Source organism: Lepidochelys kempii, chromosome 2, assembly GCF_965140285.1.
Source record: "Lepidochelys kempii isolate rLepKem1 chromosome 2, rLepKem1.hap1, whole genome shotgun sequence".
In the NCBI taxonomy this organism is placed as follows: domain Eukaryota; kingdom Metazoa; phylum Chordata; order Testudines; family Cheloniidae; genus Lepidochelys; species Lepidochelys kempii.
This window is the reverse complement of record NC_136381.1, coordinates 53268651-53287971: the sequence shown is the minus strand read 5'-3', so window position 1 is coordinate 53287971 and position 19321 is coordinate 53268651. Positions and strand designations below refer to the sequence as shown.

The 19321-nt window shown below is 43.2% G+C and overlaps 1 long non-coding RNA gene across 1 annotated transcript in view; it reads right to left on the bottom strand.

The window, feature by feature from the left end:
* Nucleotides 1-17709: 17709 nt before the first annotated feature.
* LOC140906585 (uncharacterized) overlaps nt 17710-19321 on the bottom strand; it is a 50383-nt gene continuing 48771 nt past the window's right edge. Inside the window, exon 3 of the long non-coding RNA XR_012157159.1 lies at nt 17710-18209. This is a non-coding gene — a long non-coding RNA (uncharacterized LOC140906585). The remainder of the gene's footprint in view (nt 18210-19321) is intronic.

Genomic DNA, 19321 nt, shown 5'->3' with positions numbered 1-19321 from the left:
TCAAACTGAACGGAAGGATTAACAAAAATAAATCTGCAACTAGGGTTTTTGATTTCAAAAGGGCTGATTTTCAAAAATTAAGGAAATTAGTTAGCGAAGTGGATTGGAGTGAAGAATTTATGGATCTAAAGGTAGAGGAGGCCTGGGATTATTTTAAAGCAAAGCTGCAGAAGCTATCGGAAGCCTGCATCCCAAGAAAAGGGAAAAAATTCATAGGCAGGAGTTGTAGACCAAGCTGGATGAGCAAGCATCTCAGAGAGGTGATTAAGAAAAAGCAGAAAGCATACAGGCAGTGGAAGAAGGGAGGGATCAGCAAGGGAAGCTACCTTATTGAGGTGAGAACATGTAGGGATAAGGTGAAAAAGGCTAAAAGTCAAGTAGAGTTGGACCTTGCAAAGGGAATTAAAACCAATAGTAAAAGGTTCTATAGCCATATAAATAAGAAGAAAACAAAGAAAGAAGAAGTGGGACCGCTAAACACTGAGGATGGAGTGGAGGTCAAGGATAATCTAGGCATGGTCCAATATCTAAACAAATACTTTGCCTCAGTCTTTAATAAGACTAAAGAGGATCTTAGGGATAATGGTAGCATGACAAATGGGAATGAGGATATGGAGGTAGATATTACCATATCTGAGGTAGAAGCGAAACTCAAACAGCTTAATGGGATTAAATCAGGGGGCCCAGATAATCTTCATCCAAGAATATTAAAGGAATTGGCACATGAAATTGCAATTTTTAATTTTTAATGAATCTGTAAACTCAGGGGTTGTACCGTATGATTGGAGAATTGCTAACATAGTTCCTATTTTTAAGAAAGGGAAAAAAAGTGATCCGGGTAACTATAGGCCTGTTAGTTTGACATCTGTAGTATGCAAGGTCTTGGAAAAAAATTTGAAGGAGAAGGTAGTTAAGGACATTGAAGTCAATGGTAAATGGGACAAAATACAACATGGTTTTACAAAAGGTAGATCGGGCCAAACCAACCTGATCTCCTTCTTTGAGAAAGTAACAGATTTTTTAGACAAAGGAAATGCAGTGGATCTAATTTACCTAGATTTCAGTAAGGCATTTGATACCGTACCACATGGGGAATTATTAGTTAAATTGGGTAAGATGGGGATCAATAGGAAAATTGAAAGGTGGATAAGGAATTGGTTAAAGGGGAGACTACAATGGCTCCTATTGAAAGCTGAGCTGTCAGGCTGGAGGGAGGTTACCAGTGGAGTTCCTCAAGGATCGGTTTTGGGACCAATCTTATTTAATCTTTTTGTTACTGACCTCAGCACAAAAAGTGTGAGTGTGCTAATAAAGTTTGCGGATGATACAAAGCTGGAAGGTATTGCCAATTTAGAGAAGGACAGAGATATCCTACAGGAGGATCTGGATGACCGTGTAAACTGGAGTAATAGTAATAGGATGAAATTTAATAGTGAGAAGTGTAAGGTCATGCATTTAGGGATTAATAACAAGAATTTTAGTTAGAAGCTGGGGACGCATCAATTAGAAGTAACACAGGAGGAGAAGGACCTTGGAGTATTGGTTGATCATAGGATGACTATGAGCTGCCAATGTGATATGGCCATGAAAAAAGCTAATGCGGTCTTGGGATGCATCAGGAGAGGTATTTCCAGTAGGATAAGGAGGTTTTAGTACCGTTATACAAGGCACTGGTGAGACCTCACCTGAAATACTGTATGCAGTTCTGGTCTCCCATGTTTAGGAAGGATGAATTCAAACTGGAACAGGTACAGAGAAGGGCTACTAGGATGATCCGAGGAATAGAAAACTTGTCTTATGAAAGGAGACTCAGGGAGCTTGGCTTGTTTAGCCTAACTAAAAGAAGGTTGAGGGGAGATATGATTGCTCTCTATAAATATATCAAAGGGATAAATACTGGAGAGGGAGAGGAATTATTTAAGCTCAGTACCAATGTGGACACAAGAACAAATGGATATAAACTGGCCACCAGGAAATTTAGACTAGAAATTAGACAAAGGTTTCTAACCATCAGAGGAGTGAAGTTTTGGAACAGCCTTCCAAGGGAAGCAGTGGGGGCAAAAGATCTATCTGGCTTTAAGATTAAACTCGATAAGTTTATGGAGGAGATGTTATGATGGGATAACATGGTTTTGGTAATTAAATATTCATGGTAAATAGGCCCAATGGCCTGTGATGGGATATTAGATGGGGTGGGATCTGAGTTACCCAGGAAAGCATTTTCTGTAGTATCTGGCTGATGAATCTTGCCCATATGCTCAGGGTTTAGCTGATCGCCATATTTGGGGTCAGGAAAGAATTTTCCTCCAGGGTAGATTGGAAGAGGCCCTGGAGGTTTTTCGCCTTCCTCTGTAGCATGGGGCACGGGTCACTTGCTGGAGGATTCTCTGCTCCTTGAAGTCTTTAAACCACGATTTGAGGACTTCAATAGTACAGACATAGGTGAGAGGTTTTTTGCAGGAGTGGTGGGTGAAATTCTGTGGCCTGCGTTGTGCAGGAGGTCAGACTAGATGATCATAATGGTCCCTTCTGACCTAAATATCTATGAATCTATGACTGCTGAATTGGAATTAATTTGCAAACTGGATACAATTAACTTAGGCTTGAATAGAGACTGGGCGTGGATGGGTCATTACACAAAGTAAAACTATTTCCCCATGTTTATTCCCCCCACCCACCCACCCACCCGCACTGTTCCTCAGACGTTCTTCTTAACTGCTGGAAATGGCCCACCTTGATTATCACTACAAAAAGTTTTCTCCCCCCCCCACCCCCGCTCTCCTGCTGGTATTAGCTCACCTTAAGTGATCACTCTCCTTACAGTGTGTACGATAACACCCATTTTTTCATGTTCTGTGTGTATATAAATCTCCTCACTGTATTTTCCACTGAATGCATCCGATGAAGGGAGCTGTAGTTCACGAAAGGTTATGCTCAAATAAATTGGTTAGTCTCTAAGGTGCCACCAGTACTCCTTTTTTTAAAGAAGAACATGGAGAATCTCAGACGCTGTTATAGGTCATCACAACTGCCTCTGCAAAAAGAAACAAGGCACTCTACAAATGGAGAGGTGAGAGCTGTGCAAGCCAAAAAGAGGGATAGGGACTAAGGGAAGTGAAGAAATAGCAAGCTTTTGCAAAAAAAAAAAACCCTGCTGATTCATGAATGAATAACATTTCTTTAAAACTAGCTGGTTTGTTAGTGAAAGTTGCTGCATGATTTCCAAGCAGCTTTAACTCATGTGACTGCTATTTCTGCAATGACTAACACCTGCACACAATGCTTCTAGCAGCATTACAAAGGTAATTCCCACAGGCACTTAGTAATACAGTTTTAGGTTTAAGGGTGACAACAGCATATGATGGGTCTGTGCTGTAAATTCTGACATGCAAATAGAACTGTGACTACTAAAGCCTAAGAGACGATGCAGTAGATTTTTTAAACAAGGGAATAGTAATTTTCTTACAATATAACATCTAGGTGTTATATTTTTCTTACTTCTCCTTCCTCCTCTCTTTCCTGCCTGTTTCCCCTCACCTCGCCCATTCCAGCTCAGCTCCCTTATGAGAGTAAATCTAGTTTTGTGGAATTTCCCCAGTTTCTTTCTTGTTTCTTTAGCTTCTCAGTCAAATGTGCTCTCCTGCAAACTCAGACATGATTGTTCCTCTTACTTTTTTTCTGTGTAAACCCAGTGACATCCAGTATAAATGATTAATTATTATACTGTTCAAGACGGAGACTTATTGTTCGCTTTGTAAATAGCCTTGCGTATTGGGGCCAGATTTTCTAAAGAGCTCAGAGCCAGATTTTTTTGTACTCTGAACTCACACTCATGATCAGATTTTCCTAAGACTCCAGCACACTGCTCATTTCAGTACCTAAAAGGAAGGTGTGTTCTTTGAAATGCTGAGCATGTTAGAAAATCTGGCCCAGATGGTCTCATATAAAGGCTCAGTGATGATACTCTGGTATTTTTATAACACCTTTCTTCCAAATGGATCCCAAAACACATTACCAACTTTACAGACTGGCTGTACATGTTCAATTATGGAATTGTGGTGACGGCTCTAGAGTTAGGGTGTTGGTCACCTTCCATTACTGTGTAACCACAGTTACACCTAACAGCTTCAAAAACCCTTAGAACTGAGGGACCTTAGAAATTTGGCTCCATCCTCATGACCCCCTGGAAAATCCATGGAGGGAACAGCCACCCTGCACCTCTTGAAGACACAGTTTGTGTGGAGGGTACGGAACCACTGAGGCCCTACAGCACAGAGAGGGTAGGGAATTCTGTCCCTCAGGTTACCTCAGTGGCATCAAAATTAAAAGGTCTGTTGTGGAGAAAGGCCAGCTGAGAACCTCAGCCCATATTTTATTAGGGATGTAATATGCCTCAGGTGGCAACTGAGCCAGTCATGAGTGACAGTCCCTATACGCCACTATCCAGTTGCTAGGGAAACTGCTATAACCAGGTACAATAGTATGTGCAGCATCTTCAGTGTGTACCCAGAGTCTGATCCCCTTTGGGGCATATGATTTCCCTCCTTCAAAAATAAATCACCACAACTCATTGATAATTTGCGCACTAATCACTTTTCCTAGGAGATGGAATCCTGGAAGAAGAGAAGGACAGCTGGCCACATGTCCATAGGATCCATAGTTCTATGTGTGTACAGCCAATCAGGCCATTGAGCTGAGATCTCTTACATATATTTGTTTTTCTTGTCTTTATTTTAAGCCATAAAACAGATGCAAACTAATCTAGTTACAATCACTGGGCAAAATATTGCCACAAGGTGTGCAATGCATAACTCTGCAAAAATGAGTAAGATCTGCGTATATTGACGAATATAAACACAAATGATTGAGAAATCTTGCCATGAAGCACAAAGTGTCTGTGTTAACATATGCAGGACTTTTACTTGTGAGTGCCTGGATATGCAAAAATATGCAGATCTAGGCCAAAAGTGGGCAGAGTTGCCAAAACAAATGAATTTAATCAGCACAGGCTGCCTTCACCAACTGATATACCACATCCATAAAGAAAATGAATAACTCTCTGCTGGCCCTGCCAGGTATATAATATTCACATCTGAACAATGCCTTGGGACTTGGCGTGACTGTATATACTAGTCCAGTGGTTCCCAAACTTGTTCCTCCACTTGTGCAGGGAAAGCCCCTGGCAGGCTGGGACGGCTTGTTTACCTGCCACGTCCGCAGGTTCGGCCGATCGCGGCTCCCAGTGGCCGCGGTTCGCCGCTCCAGGCCAATGGGAGCTGCTGGAAGCAGCGGCCAGTACGTCCCCAGGCCTGCACCTCTTCCAGCAGCTCCCATTGGCCTGGAGCAGTGAACCGCAGCCACTGGGAGCTGCGTTCGGCCGAACCTGCAGACGCGGCAGGTAAACAAACCGGCCCGGCTCACCAGAGGCTTTCCCTGCACAAGCGGCAGAACAAGTTTGGGAACCACTGTACTAGTCTATAAATATTTTTAGTAAAGAACTCTATACACACCTCCCTTATGCACTCCAACAACATGGTATGTTGGTAAAGACTACTACAAGAAGAAAATTCACCCTCGCATGTAACCAATATTGTATTATACAATCAAAACTTAAAGGGATTGCTCTAGCAATTCATCTTTTCACTAGGATGCTGATGTCCTCCTTAGAGTCAGTGCAACAGGCTAGATATCCCACATACACAGTGCATCAGAGTTCAATAAGGGACACTGTCCTTCTGTGAGATGTGTGGACGTGTGTGTATCTGAACTGGCACCTTGTAAATGCTAAATGCAGCCCTTTATATATTAGAATTTCTTGTATTATATTTTCTTTCATCACCGGGGTTGTATTTGGGTGGCTATACAGCATTCACCAGCTCAGACACAAACTAAGTTGAACCTGTCAAAAAAAGAAGCACATCTAGTAACTATGCTGAACTGTATGAAATAAATTCCTCAGAAATCATCTTCCTGCCAACCCTGCAGCGAATAAGTTACATATTATCCTGTTTTTGTGTTTCACAGAATGCACACTCCAAATGCGTAGCCTATTCTCACATCTGTTAGGGCAACTTTCCCTGGTTGCCTAGCGTAAAGCGGTCCTATTGCCAGCTCAGTCATCTAGTGGAGGATTCCCCATACCATGCAGAGCCACCATAGCAACTTCTATGGCCCCACTTCCAAATCTCTGGTGAGGGGATATGCTCAAGTCATCCCTATGTCCCAGCAATCCCCAGCTGCCAGATCCACTTCCAGGGGCTGTTAGAGCAAACATAAGCTGGAGTAGCCCTGAAGTTGCTCTAAGCTTTGCCAGAAACTGAACCAGTGCAGCATTAGCCCCAGGGTTTTTTAAACAGCCTAAGTCAACAATAGTGTTTCTGCCACATAGGCTACGTCAGAGTACATACACTGCACACACCCCAAGCCTGGGTATAACGAGCAGTGTAGACGGTGAGGCGCTATTCAGGCAAGTAGAGTAAAAACACTCCAGAACCTGTATGTATCTACCCTGCATGACTCTAGACCTGCCTGTAGTGGGGTGGCTGCCCCACTCCTGCAGAAAAGGGGTTAAAAGCAGCCCTGGAGAGGACAGCTTTACCAAGGCTTGCAGCCTGGTAAACCCCCAGGCTGCAGGCCTTGGTAAAGGCCCAGAAAGGTACTGGGGCTGCAGACGGGCAGCTTGGGAATAGGCAGAGAGAGCTCATCCTACCCCTTGCCAATGATGAGTGGCCATTATAGACTGCAGTCTGCCCCAGAGAGGGTGGTTAGATGATGACTGTCAGTAGCCACTGAGGCAAGGTGGGTTTAGAGGGTTGGGGGTTCCCGTGGGAGGGGAAACCCAGAGCGAGGGGGTACTGCTGAGGCAGAACCCCGAGGTAAAGGGCACCGGGGTCCGAGAGGGACATGGGGCCAGCAGCAGGCGAGACACCAGCCTGCGGATGGCTCTCCTTAAGCTGGAGAGCTAATTCCCAGGATGATTAGCAGGGGGTGCTGCCATGGTGAGTCATCTCCTCGCTACAATGCCCAAGCAGCGCCTTCCACTTCTACACGGATATTTGTAGCAGTGTAGTCTCCTGCAGGAGGTAGGCATCAGGGAAAGGTGCCCACCGGGGGACTTTTCACTGCCACTTGTAGCTATGCACAACAGTATGGACACAGCTGCTTTTCACTGGAGCATGTAGCGACAAGTACCCTACATGCAACCACCAGTGTGGACATGGGTAGATCTGCTCTAGGAGTATTTGGGGGATGTTCTGTGGCCTGTCTTATGCAGGAGGTCAGACTAAATTATCACAATGGTCCTTTCTGGCCTTGGAATCTATGAAACCCAAGAATAAATGCTAAAAGAATAGAGACTAGAGCCCAGAATATTAAAGTTTGTGAAAACGATAAAAAAATAACCATTTTATTTCTCTTTTCTCTGATGGCAACTGTATGCATATCACATCACTTTTTGGTTCCACAGATATGCAATATCAGCCAGTCAGTCTGAAGACATCACATGAATCTAAAATCAGATAGGTGATTTTTAGTTGCTAATTGAGTACAGGAAAAGTCAAGCTCTTAAATGTCTTTGTCAAAGGACAAATGGGAGGTGTGTGTAAAAGCAACAAGTTCAACAAATTGCAACCCTGGAGGGGTTGTGGTGATCGGCTGAAGAGTCATACAAATCTGGAGCTAGGACCGTATCACTTTACAAAGTTTCCTTTAAATTCCCCCTGGTTTTTCCAATCCTATCTGTGTATATTATACTTCGGCCACATCACCGCATCCTGGCTACTTGTTGCCATTAGGTTTTGCTGGTTTGTTTTTTCTAATGGAGATCTGCCAGTTCACTGTTGTGGCCTGAACACTGTGGGAGAGCGAAATAGCAGAGATCAGAATTCTCACAGAGTTATTTATATGTGTTGCATGTTCCAAAAACCACACTGCCTGCTATGATTTGACCTAGACTCTTTCTGTATACCTTGTACTTAGAGTACAGCATAGCTTCATGCACTGCGTTACTACTCAACCTAGAACCCTGTTAAAGTTACACTGTCAAAATGAAACTCCTCAATCCTGATTCTGTAATTGACTGTGCTTATGCATACCCTTGCACCTATACGTAGTCAACTGCAGGATCAGAGCTATATATTGGACTGTTAAAAATAACGACGTTCCTCTTTTTCATGTTCATAGTACTTCTGAAAAACTCATTCCATTGGTTGTTTTTTCCTGGTTCATTAAGAAAATCTATTTCCATTAAGTTTTTATCTCCCATATTAGGGTTTTTTAAAATAATTTTTAAATTTCTTTTACAAGATCTATGAAATTTTGAGCTTGCAACAATTTGACACTGTCCGTAATTTCCTTCTGGAGAGATTTTATGCCTCCAAAAACTAATGAAAAAGGAAAAATAATCAAGATGAATTATTTATACTCAAAGCAGAGATATTAAGAAAGCCTTCTTTTAAAAGGAAGCAAGAATAGTCGTGTGGGTTAAGGCAACAGTGTGGACATGAGAAGTCCTGGGTTCTCTTCCTGGCTTTACCACATACTTTGTGTACAATCTTAGACAAATCACAATCTCCCTGTTCCTCGTTTCTAAAATAGGAATAACAATACTTGCATACCCGTTGGTGCATAGGTGCCAAAACAGCTCAGTCTCTCTGTGTTCTCATTCCTTTTACTCACAATTTGCATTGTATTATGTGTTGCATTATCTGATGTGATACATTGTTTCTGTCTGATTTCACCAGCATCCGTGGCTCTAGAAATTCAGAAACAATAGTTACTCCTGGGGGAATTCTACCCCATTGCACATGCACAGAATTCATGTCCCCTGCAGATTTCTTTGCTCCCACACAGAAAAATTACTTTCTGGTGAGGAAGCAAAGTCTCTGAGTCTCACCCTCCCACACACACCCATACCCTCTCCTGCCGAGCACACTCCACCTGTACCTGGATCCCCTGTCCCACTTCTCCACCATCTGGACCCCCCCCACAGAAAGACCCCCCCCCTGCCAAGCACTATTCCCCCACACCCAGATTCCCCACTCTTGCTGAGTTCCAACCACCTTCTCTTGGACCCCCTACAGAGTCCCATTACCCTTGCACCCAGAACCTGTCACAACAAATTCCTGTCCATCCAGATTCCTCCCTCCGTCACTGCACCCAGATCCCCCACTGAGCTGCCTGCACTCAGATTGCCCCACACTGAGTCCTCTTAACCCCACACCTGGATCCCCCAACACTAAGCCCCACCACACTTGATCCTGATGGGCTGAGCCTGCCTGCCCACACCTGGTGCACCTGACATGGAAGGGAAGGGCCCTGGGGTGTTTCTGTAGCAAGACTGGTCCTTGTACTGTGTCAGGGTTGGGTGCAGCCTGACCACTGAATCCGTGTTCCGGTGGTGGGGGCAGGGGGAGCTGAAGAGTGATCTCTGTCTGTGCAGACAGTGGCTTGTGCTCCCCAGTGCCATGCTGGAGCCTCCACATTTATCTGACAATTTGAATTTGCAGAATTTTGCAGTATTTTAAAATATTGTGCTCAGAATTTTTTTGTGTGTGTGTGTGTAGAATGCCCTCAGGAGTAAAATAGTTATCAGCCAATAATATATACAGATATCCAAAGAGGCCATTTAAAGATCTTTAGGTTCTTCAGTTTTAAAAAATGTAGCAGGAGAAATTAAAGTTCTCTATTAACCTTGTTCTGTGCCTTATTCACAAGAATAGTGTTTCCCCTTTTGGCCTGAGTGGCTAGCCAATATTCGGGGCTTTGCCAAATTGTTTCCAGGAGGAGAAGAAATTGACTGTATGAGTCATGTATTTCTTTGGTGCAATCCTGTTTACTTACAAAGGATGAACACAAAAATCCTGTTTCCCCAAACAAACCACAGAGACCATTTCCTTGCTCAGAAATCCATTTCTGCATTTCCAGCAAGTACCCAAAAGAAGCTTCCACCCAGGACTAATATCACCACTGCTCCTCTTGCTTTCTCCTGGCTTTCTGCCTCACACACAACCACAGCCGATCAATCCCCTATCCCCTCCTTTCCAATCAACCCTGAGAAACCTCTCAGCAAACACAGTTTAGCTTCTAATCAGCTTTGCCATGCACCCAGTGCCTTCGCACCCAGTAATTTCTTGTTGTTTCTAGCTATCACTACATAAAAGGGAATTTAATCGCACCTTCCATCTATCCTGAAAGAAGCATGGTTAGCACATCCGTCAGCTTTAACAAGGTCTGTGATTGTTTACAGATCAAAATACTGCTTGTATTTTACTGATAATATTCATTAACACCTTCCAGCATAATATTATCTTCTTAAATCTGCTCTTTTGAATGCCATAATTTGCAGAAGTAACACCCTCAGGAGTCACACCAGTGTTTCAGATGGATGAGGTGTCTCAGCATTCCTCCATTGTTCACTCACTCAGCCAACATGCTTAAGAAAATAGTGATCCTATAGAAAAATAACCCTTTGCATTATATTGTTGACATGAATCAGACGAAAGACACTTTAAGCTATGATCACAAATTCTCACTCTCTACCCTGACCTGGCAATGATGTTGGCTCATAGACAATGAAACCTACAACTAGATAAAAAGCTGAAAGGCTCTATTGGTGTTGGAGGGAGTCAGGAGATAGCTGTCTTCACATACACTCCCAGCCAGTGTATAACAGATGCAGCTCACAGTTGGAGACTGAGTCATTTCAAGAAAAAATCCAGACAGTTCCAAGCAAAATGAAAATATGAGATGGACTACCCTGCGTTGTTCACAAAAGATTCATATCAGGACAATTTTTAAGTTCAAATACTAAAGAGGACAGTTAGGGAGCTAATAACAGCTAAAATAAACAGCATCCATCAGTTTAATGTTATGTTTAAAAAATCAAAAAATCATGTTTGGACAACATCAGCCAGTCACTAATTGATCCAGAGAGAAATTTACCCTAAAACAAGTATAATCAACATGTGACATCCCACCAGATGCAGAAGGACATTGTGATGCAAAGTAGCGCACCCACCCAAATCAGTAATTACAATTTGCTGGAAATGTGCTCCTGGGTGAATCACCACCAGCTGACATTCACAGGATTATATTATCAGTGCAGCTCTAATGAGAAGAATGATTTCGCAACTGGAAACCCAAAGTAAGACATAGACTCTTGCTGAGGGAATTGTTTAGCTTTGGGATATTTTCCAGTCTAATATTCCACTTACAAGTTGCTGTCACTGTTGATTCACAGCTTCATAGAGTCCAAGAACAGAAAGGATCATTGTGATCCCCTAGTCTGACCTCCTGTATAACACAAGCCATAAAACTTCCCCAAAATCATTTCTGTTTGAACTAGTGCATATCTTTTTAAAAAATCTATGCGCAGCTCTATTTCTGGGAATGACTTCATAGCACCATATGTTGGAGAGTTTCCCATTTCTGGTTCTATAATTTAATGCTCCTAAGTCCTATCTTTTTCCAGAAACTGCACTTCTGAGAAAGATGATAACAAATACGTTCTTTCCCTCTTAGATTCATAAAGATACCAATATCCACATCCCTTCCATATTCAGATATCAGTGGGTAACACCTGTTTGTAAGTGGCCTCTGCAAAATGTTTAGCAATAGTATGATATCACACGGGATCACCAAAAATCACCCATTCGCTTAGCAGGATGCACACTACCTATTTCTAACCAAAGCCAGCCATCCTTTCAACATAACAGTATTGCTTTATGGTTTGTCAAAAAAAATTCTGACCTAAACAACCATCTGGGAAAGTTCACTAGTTCCACTGAAATCACTGTATTCAGTCAGGGTCCTGGACAAAATTAACCAAATAAATATTTATTCAAATGTTATGTTAACTAAGTAAGGACAGTGCAGACCGCTGAAAAGTAGCAGAGTCTCACAGGCTAGAGGAGTGAGATTATGTGTGATCTTGTATTTGATATCTGAGTTATGGCATTAATAAATGTATAGGATATTCTTTGTATTATTATATATTTGTTTTGTCATTGTTCCGGGTGCCCCAGTCATGGACCATGACCTTATTGTGCTACAAACACCTAACAAAAAAATAGAGTATACGATTCTTGAGACAGGAGGAACTAAGTATAAGGCTAAGTAACTATGTAAATTGCTTTCTGGAATCACTGGGGCAATTTGTGAAAATGAGGCTGCATTCATTTTTATGCTGTGGCTCCACTTTGGCTCCATTTCAGCAAAACACTTAAGCATATCCTTAAACGTCCTGCGTAAAGTTAAGTACATGTTAAACGCTTTGCTGGATCAAGGCCTTTAGGGCTCCAAAGGAACCATACTGCTAGAGGCCATAGGACCTCATGATAGATCCCCATGTGACTCTTACACATTTTGGAAGGAGGAGTAGGATGTTTGGGGGAATCCCATCCTTCCAATGGAAGAGTTCAGAGAAAACTCCACAAAGGGAAATTCATGGAGTTTTCCTCTTTTTCCTGGTCTGTTCCCGTGGGTTTCTCCAGGGCTTAGTAGTGGTAATTTGTCCTGGGAATTGTGAGATAATATAATCAATTGTTTTAAATTAAAAACTAATTTCACATTATGTCAATTTTCCTTCCTCTCACCATGTTATCATGACTACTCACGAAGCTCAGGCAGGCTACCAACTCAGCAAGTCTTCGCTTCCACAAACACTTCTCCGCTGACAAGTATTCTAAGGCTTGGTCTACACTAGAAAATTAGGTCAGCTTAACTATTTCACTCAAGGGTCTGAAAAATCCACATCCCTGAACAGTGTAGTTAAGCTGACCTCAGTCCCATGTAGACAGTACGAGTTCAACAGAAGAATTCTCCGTCGACCTAGCTACTGCCTCTCGGGGAGGTGGATTACCTACGCTGATGTACGGACCCTTCCTGTTGGAGTAGGTCGTGTCTACACCGAAGCACCACAGCTGTGCAAATGCAGTGATGCAGTTGTGGAACTATAGCATTTCAAGTGCAGACAAGCCCCGTTACGTTACACCTGCGTGCTATCCAAAAAAAAAATAATAATAATCACAAAGCACTTGAAACGGACCTCGAAAGATCAGGTTGGTGGTGAATGTCAGTAGAAGGGGTCAAGGACCTGCCAGTGCCGCAATGGGAGCACTGCATACATTTTCATCCTGTTAAGTGAAGATGAGTAATGGAATGTGTAGACCTTATGTTTTCATTGGGGCTTTGTAATCTTTTCTGATTTATTAGTCTTTCTGGTGTTTTTTCTTTCTTGTCCACAGTTGTACGTCCTTCATTATTTAGTCCAGAATTATCAGCTCTTCTCCAGATTTGGGAGTTTATTTGGTTTTTTTCTTTCTTGATGCAAGATATTAATGTGATTAAAATCACTCATATGTAAAGCAATCACCGGAATTTCTTTGGAGGGATACTAACGGCATTTCTGATTCTCACCACTGTCAGGAACTTCAGCTTCTTTTTCATTTTCCTTTCAAGAGTCTTGCATAATAAAAAAACTTCGCAAATCATAAGTGCATAGAGAAACAGAGGTTATTTGGTCAAAGCTTTGTAAATTTTTGCCTGCTTGGAGAATTATGGTAGTTATTATTTTAGTATTTGCTTATATTTCAGAGAGATAAATCTCAGTGGAGCCCAATCCTGGAATCCTGAGTAGTAAGAACAGCCCTATGAAGCCTGATTCAGCATAATTGAAGCCAATTTGAGTTTTACAAATTACTCTGGTGGATGCAAGACCAGGATCTTGGACTGGAGGTTAAGTTCATTCCAAATGAACCTACAGGAATTAAGATACTTATCTAATTCTTATCCAAATTGCTGTGACCTATTTTTCCAGACAATTAGGCTATAGATCTCAGAAAACTGCCTTTCTCATGCATTTGCCATATTGCCTGCTTTCAGATGAGCTAGAAATAATGTCAGAAGTGCCTTTTTTATGTCATTTTGGTCATTTTATTTCTGGTTCTGACTGAAAGCAGAAAATGCATGTGTATGCAATTTTAAAGAGAGAGATTTGGGAACTTATTGGAAATCAGAAAAGGCTGGAGGTCAGTTTGGTTCAAGTTTTGAATGAAGGCTCAGACAATTCTGATTTTATTAGAACCAGTTCATTCCTATCTGTGCTTACATTCCAGTTTTTATTAGCTTGGTCCCCTTTCTAATCATCAGCACTGAACGTCATCCTGCACGCGGATCACCCAACAGGGTTCTTCCATTGCCCCATATCACCGCCAGTACTGAAGATGTTGCCAGCCACCTTCTGCCCTTCATTACATGGTGCAACTCCATAGTCTTCAGGTTCTCCTCTGATACCTGTGTAACCCAGTTAGCCTTCACTCTATGGTAGGTACTTATTGGGCTCTATGATTTGAGTGTTTCACAGTCTTTAATTTGTTTATCCTCCCAATACCACATGAGCTAGAGAAGTACTATTATCCCCATTTTACAGACTGGGGAACTGAGGCATGGAGAGGCTAAGTGATTGCCCAAGGCCATAAAGGAAGTCTGCAGTGGAGCAGGGAATTGAACTTGGGTATCCTAAATCCCAGGCTAGCACCCTAATCACCAACTTTCTTCTTTAAAAATGGTTACAAAATTAACCAAGGGCAGAATTTGGCCTGTAGCATCTGTATTAGCAAAATGATGTGGGAGAAGGCAAGAATCCAGTTGACCCTCAGGGTATGTCTAGACAGTAATTAAACACCCATGACTGGCTCAGGTCAGCTGACTCCGGCTCATGGGGCTCAAACTGCAGGGCTGTAAAACTGCTATGTAGACTTTCAAGCTCGGGCTGGGGCCCGAGCTTTGGGATCCTACAAAGGGGGAGGGTCCCTGACCCCAAACCTCTACACAGCAATTTTTAGCCCTGCAGCTTAGCCCCATGAGCCAAAGTCAGTTGACCTGGGCCAGCCACAGCCATGTAGTGGGTCTTTCATTTCTATGTAGATGTACCCGCAAAATCCAGGGTAATTTTACAGAATGGACTTATGGGAAAACCATCCCTTTCTTTGTAAAGTGAGCACATCTGCTGAGAGACATAAGAAACAGGGATTTAGCTGAATCACATTTTAATTTCTCCAATCTACGCCTCTATGTCCCCATCTGTGAACTGAGAATAAGAATACTTACCTGCTACACAGGTCTGTGGTGAGGCTCAATGAACGGATCTTTGTAAAGCTTTGAGATCCTCAGATTGAATCAAACTGATCCGCAGGTTTTGTGTTTCACCCTGAACTAGTTAACAGTAAGCTTATTGTGAGGTTCTTCAAAGATTCTTCAAATACTAATTTAGCTTCTAATTATCTTACGTAATCTTTCTATCACTTAATATACTCCAAATACATTAAGGTACTAATTCAGTAAACTGATGATTCAGTAAGCTGTGCATGCTTAATATAGCTTATATCTTTCTACTGAATTTTTAGTCTATTATTCAGACAATATTGGGCTAAAGTTTAATCCTCTTCCCACTGTTAATTAGCTGCTTCAATAGGGAAAAGTCATGTGACCTAGAAACGTGTGAATTTGACCCACTCTTTCAGCCCATGTCTCTAAGCCCCTAATTTTTAGTTCCACATCATCTCTTTTGAGAGATTCTATCCCATCAGTAGCTTTCTCAGCAAACTCAGTCTTGCTTTGCAGAGCCCCTTAAAGATGTACACTATCCACCCAACCCCCAAAACTTGAGCGCTCAAGCTGCAATATCCACATTGCTATTTTTAGCATGCAAGCTGGAGCCCCACTAGAGCGAGTCTGTCTACCCAGGCTAGGAGGCTCATTCCCAGCTGCACTGTGGACACATCCTTAATATACAGCAGAGTAACAGGAGTCCAATTCTCTGTTGCTCTGCACCGGTTGTAGTCATTAACACCAGTATAAAGTGTAAAGGGGGTGCAAAAACACTACTAGATCAGAACAGTGGTGTTTTCTGCTGCTTTGCACTACCGTAAATGACTATACAAGCAGGGCATTTGAGAATAAGACCTTGTCTGCACTGCAGAATTTTGCCGAAGCAAGTTAGGCTGACGATCAAAACCCGGTATAATTACATCACTTGTGCATGTTCACACAATGCTCCTTCTGTAGGCAGAGCGCGTCCACGGTTTGGTACTCTAGCATCAACAGAGAAAGCAGTGCACTGTGGGTAGCTATCCCACTGTGCTACTCGCTACCTTCTGCAGCTAGTAGTTTGGGGAAGGAAGAGTGGATCGCAGTGCATCATGGGTGCATGCTCAACATCCCATGATGCAGTTTTTTCCATCCCATCATTCCAGGGGTTTCTGACTGCATTTTCCTGCATTTTTCAATGGCCTCTGTTTACTGTGCGCCTGCCCTCTCTGTCTGAAAGGGCCAGATCCTGCACTGCTCTCTACTGTTGTGGTCACTGTTATGAACACATCATGGCTGGTCATGCATTATATCATGAGCACTCAATCTGAACAGGAATCAGAGGTGTCTGACCTGTTGTGTCATGGAAAGAAACAACACCAGATTATTTTTAGCATTCACAGAGCAGCTGCACATGGTGGACTTTTGCTTCTAGGCTCAGGAAACAAGCACTGAGTGGTGGGATCACATAGTTATGCAGGTCTGGGATAAAGAGTAGTGGCTGCAGAAATCTACCTTCCTGGAATTGTGTGCAGAGCTTGGCCCCAGCACTGCAGCACAAGGACACCAAAATGAGAGCTGCACTTTTGGTGGAGAAGTGTGTGGTGATCGCTGTGTGGAAGCTGGCAACTCCAGACTGCTACTGGTCAGTCATGAATCAGTTTGGAGTTGGGAAGTCCACTGCTGGGACTGCATTAATGCAAGGGTGCAGGGCCATTAATCGCATCCTGCTACAAAGGACTGTGACTCTTGGAAATGTGAGTGATATAGTGGATGGCTTTGCAGCAATGGGATTCCTTAACTGTGGTGGCGTGATAGATGGCATGCATATCCCAATTTTGGCCCCAGACCACCTTGTGACAGAGTACATCAATAGAAAGGGGTATGGTATTGCAAGTGCTTGTGAATCACTGTGGGCATTTCACTGACATCAACACAGGGTGGTCCGGGAAGGTGTATGATGCACGCATCTTCAGGAACACTGGCCTGTGCAGAAAGCTTCAAGCAGGGACTGTCTTTCCAGACCAGAAGATTCCAGTGGGGGATGTTGAAATGCCCATAGTGATCCTGGGAAACCCAGCGTACCCCTCACTCCCATGGCTCATGAAGACTTACACAGGAAAGCAGCAAGGAGCTCTTCAATGATAGGCTAAGCAGGTGCAGAATGATCGTAAAATATGTCTTTGGCAGATTAAAAGCATGCTGGTGCTGTCTTTATGGCAGGTTAGATCTAAATGAGGAAAATATTCCTGTGGTCATAGCATCCTGCTGTGCACTCCATAATATTTGTGAGGCTAAGGTGAAAAGTTTCCTCTGGGGTCGAGCACAGAGGCGGATCGCCTGGTGGCTGATTTTGAGCAGCCAGATACCAGGGCCATTCGAAGGGCACAACTGGGGACTATTCGAAAAAGGGATGCTTTGAGGCACCATTTTGACAATGAGCTCCAATAATGTATCTTTCTATATAGCATTCTGCCATGCTTTGTTAATTTGCCGCCTTGTCTGAATATTTTGATGATCCTGATCTGTACTCAGCAAATGATCAAATTGCCACTGTGTATTAATTCTAGCAGCAACTACCACGTGTAGGAGACAAATAAAGATTGGTTATTTTTCAGAGAGTATATTTTTATTAAATACCAAGTAACAACACACCCAAAAGGCTTGGTTGGAAAGGAGATAACAATGAAGGGCTGTGTGATAGCTCTATGTAAGTCCAGCTATCATTTTTGAAGCTGTCTGAAGGGGTGGAGTGAACAGGGTACTGAGATGGGCCAGGAAGTTGCAAGGAATGTGTGGGAGGGCATGGAAAACAGTTCCATATTGGCTGCAGGGGGGGAGCAACCACACATGAATTCAGCTGGCAGTGTAATTAGAAACTTCAACATCTCCGTTTGCTCCTCTATCACTTTTATCATCTGCTCCTGGCCATTAAAATTCACTCCTGGCTCTCTTTTCTGTCCAGACTATTTTATCATTTTATTTTAAAGTCCCTCTCCATGCCCTGCAGTCTTGTTTTTTGGCCTCTGAGGATTGTAGCACATCTCAAAACATGTTCTCCTTGCTCCTCCTTGTAGGAGGCAATCCACCAGTGTGTAAGGGGGTTCCCCTGAAGGTCACATCTGAAGAAGCACAAGAAAGAATAAACAGAAGCATGATTGTTAGTGCACACACAGCATTGAATCATTATAATAAAATGCACCTCTTTTTAAATATGAATCAGTTTCTCACTGTCCCTTGGCAAGCATACAACTTGACGAATGCCTTAAACATGGTGAGAATGGCCTGTGTGGGGGTTGGGCACAAAGGATCAAGATGTTTCTAAGGGGATCAGTGCAGGCGACTAGGGACAATATTGTAAATCCTGCCACCATTTTCCACAGGTGGGGGGTCACTGAAGCCGATATCTCACTCCTGAGGGTAAGCAAGGATGCAAGGGTGCATTTTCTGCATGTGTGCGGCTTCAGAAAGGATTTCTGTGCTGCTCTCCTATGTGCCGCTTTGGTCCCTGCACAAGTGATTGCTGATTGGCACAGGAATTCCTACAAGGGAAGGAACAAAGCAGTTTTGCGAAGGAACCTTCAGCAGAGGATTGGCGAGTCCCTCCAGGAAAGTTTCCTAGTCTTGTACATTTTTATCCCTTCATCCCCTTCTAGCATATACAAAGCAAAGGGCAGCTCTACCTCATATAACTGAGCAGCATCAACTCAAAAAGGTCACTTTCCAGAGCTCTCCTCTACTGCATCATGCCCATCAGAGACAGACTGCTTGGACTGACTAGACCCCTCTGGAGTGGAAAAGAAGTCCTGCCTTGCCACGCCACTGGATAACCCTGCTGTGTGCTCCACATCATTCTCAACTTGATCTCCTCATTAACAACTTCATCCTCGGGGTTGATTACACTGTCCACTGTCTCCAATCCTGCCAAAGTATCCACGGGGCTCTTGGCAGTGGAGGTGGGGTCACCACCACAGATGGCATCCATCCCTTCCCTTCAGTTATGCCTGACTCAGCTCCTTTATCTTCACATGGCACTGATGTGTGTCCTGTTCGTAGCCCTTATCCAACATGCCATGAGAAATCTGACCGAAGGTACCAAAGTTCCTACAGCTGTAGTGGAGCTGGGATTGCACAGACTCCTCTCCCCACAGTGCCCGCAGATCCAACAACTGTGCTCCGAGCGGGAGAGCGCTTGCTGTGTAGAGACACCATGGTCAGCTGGGAAGATGAGGTG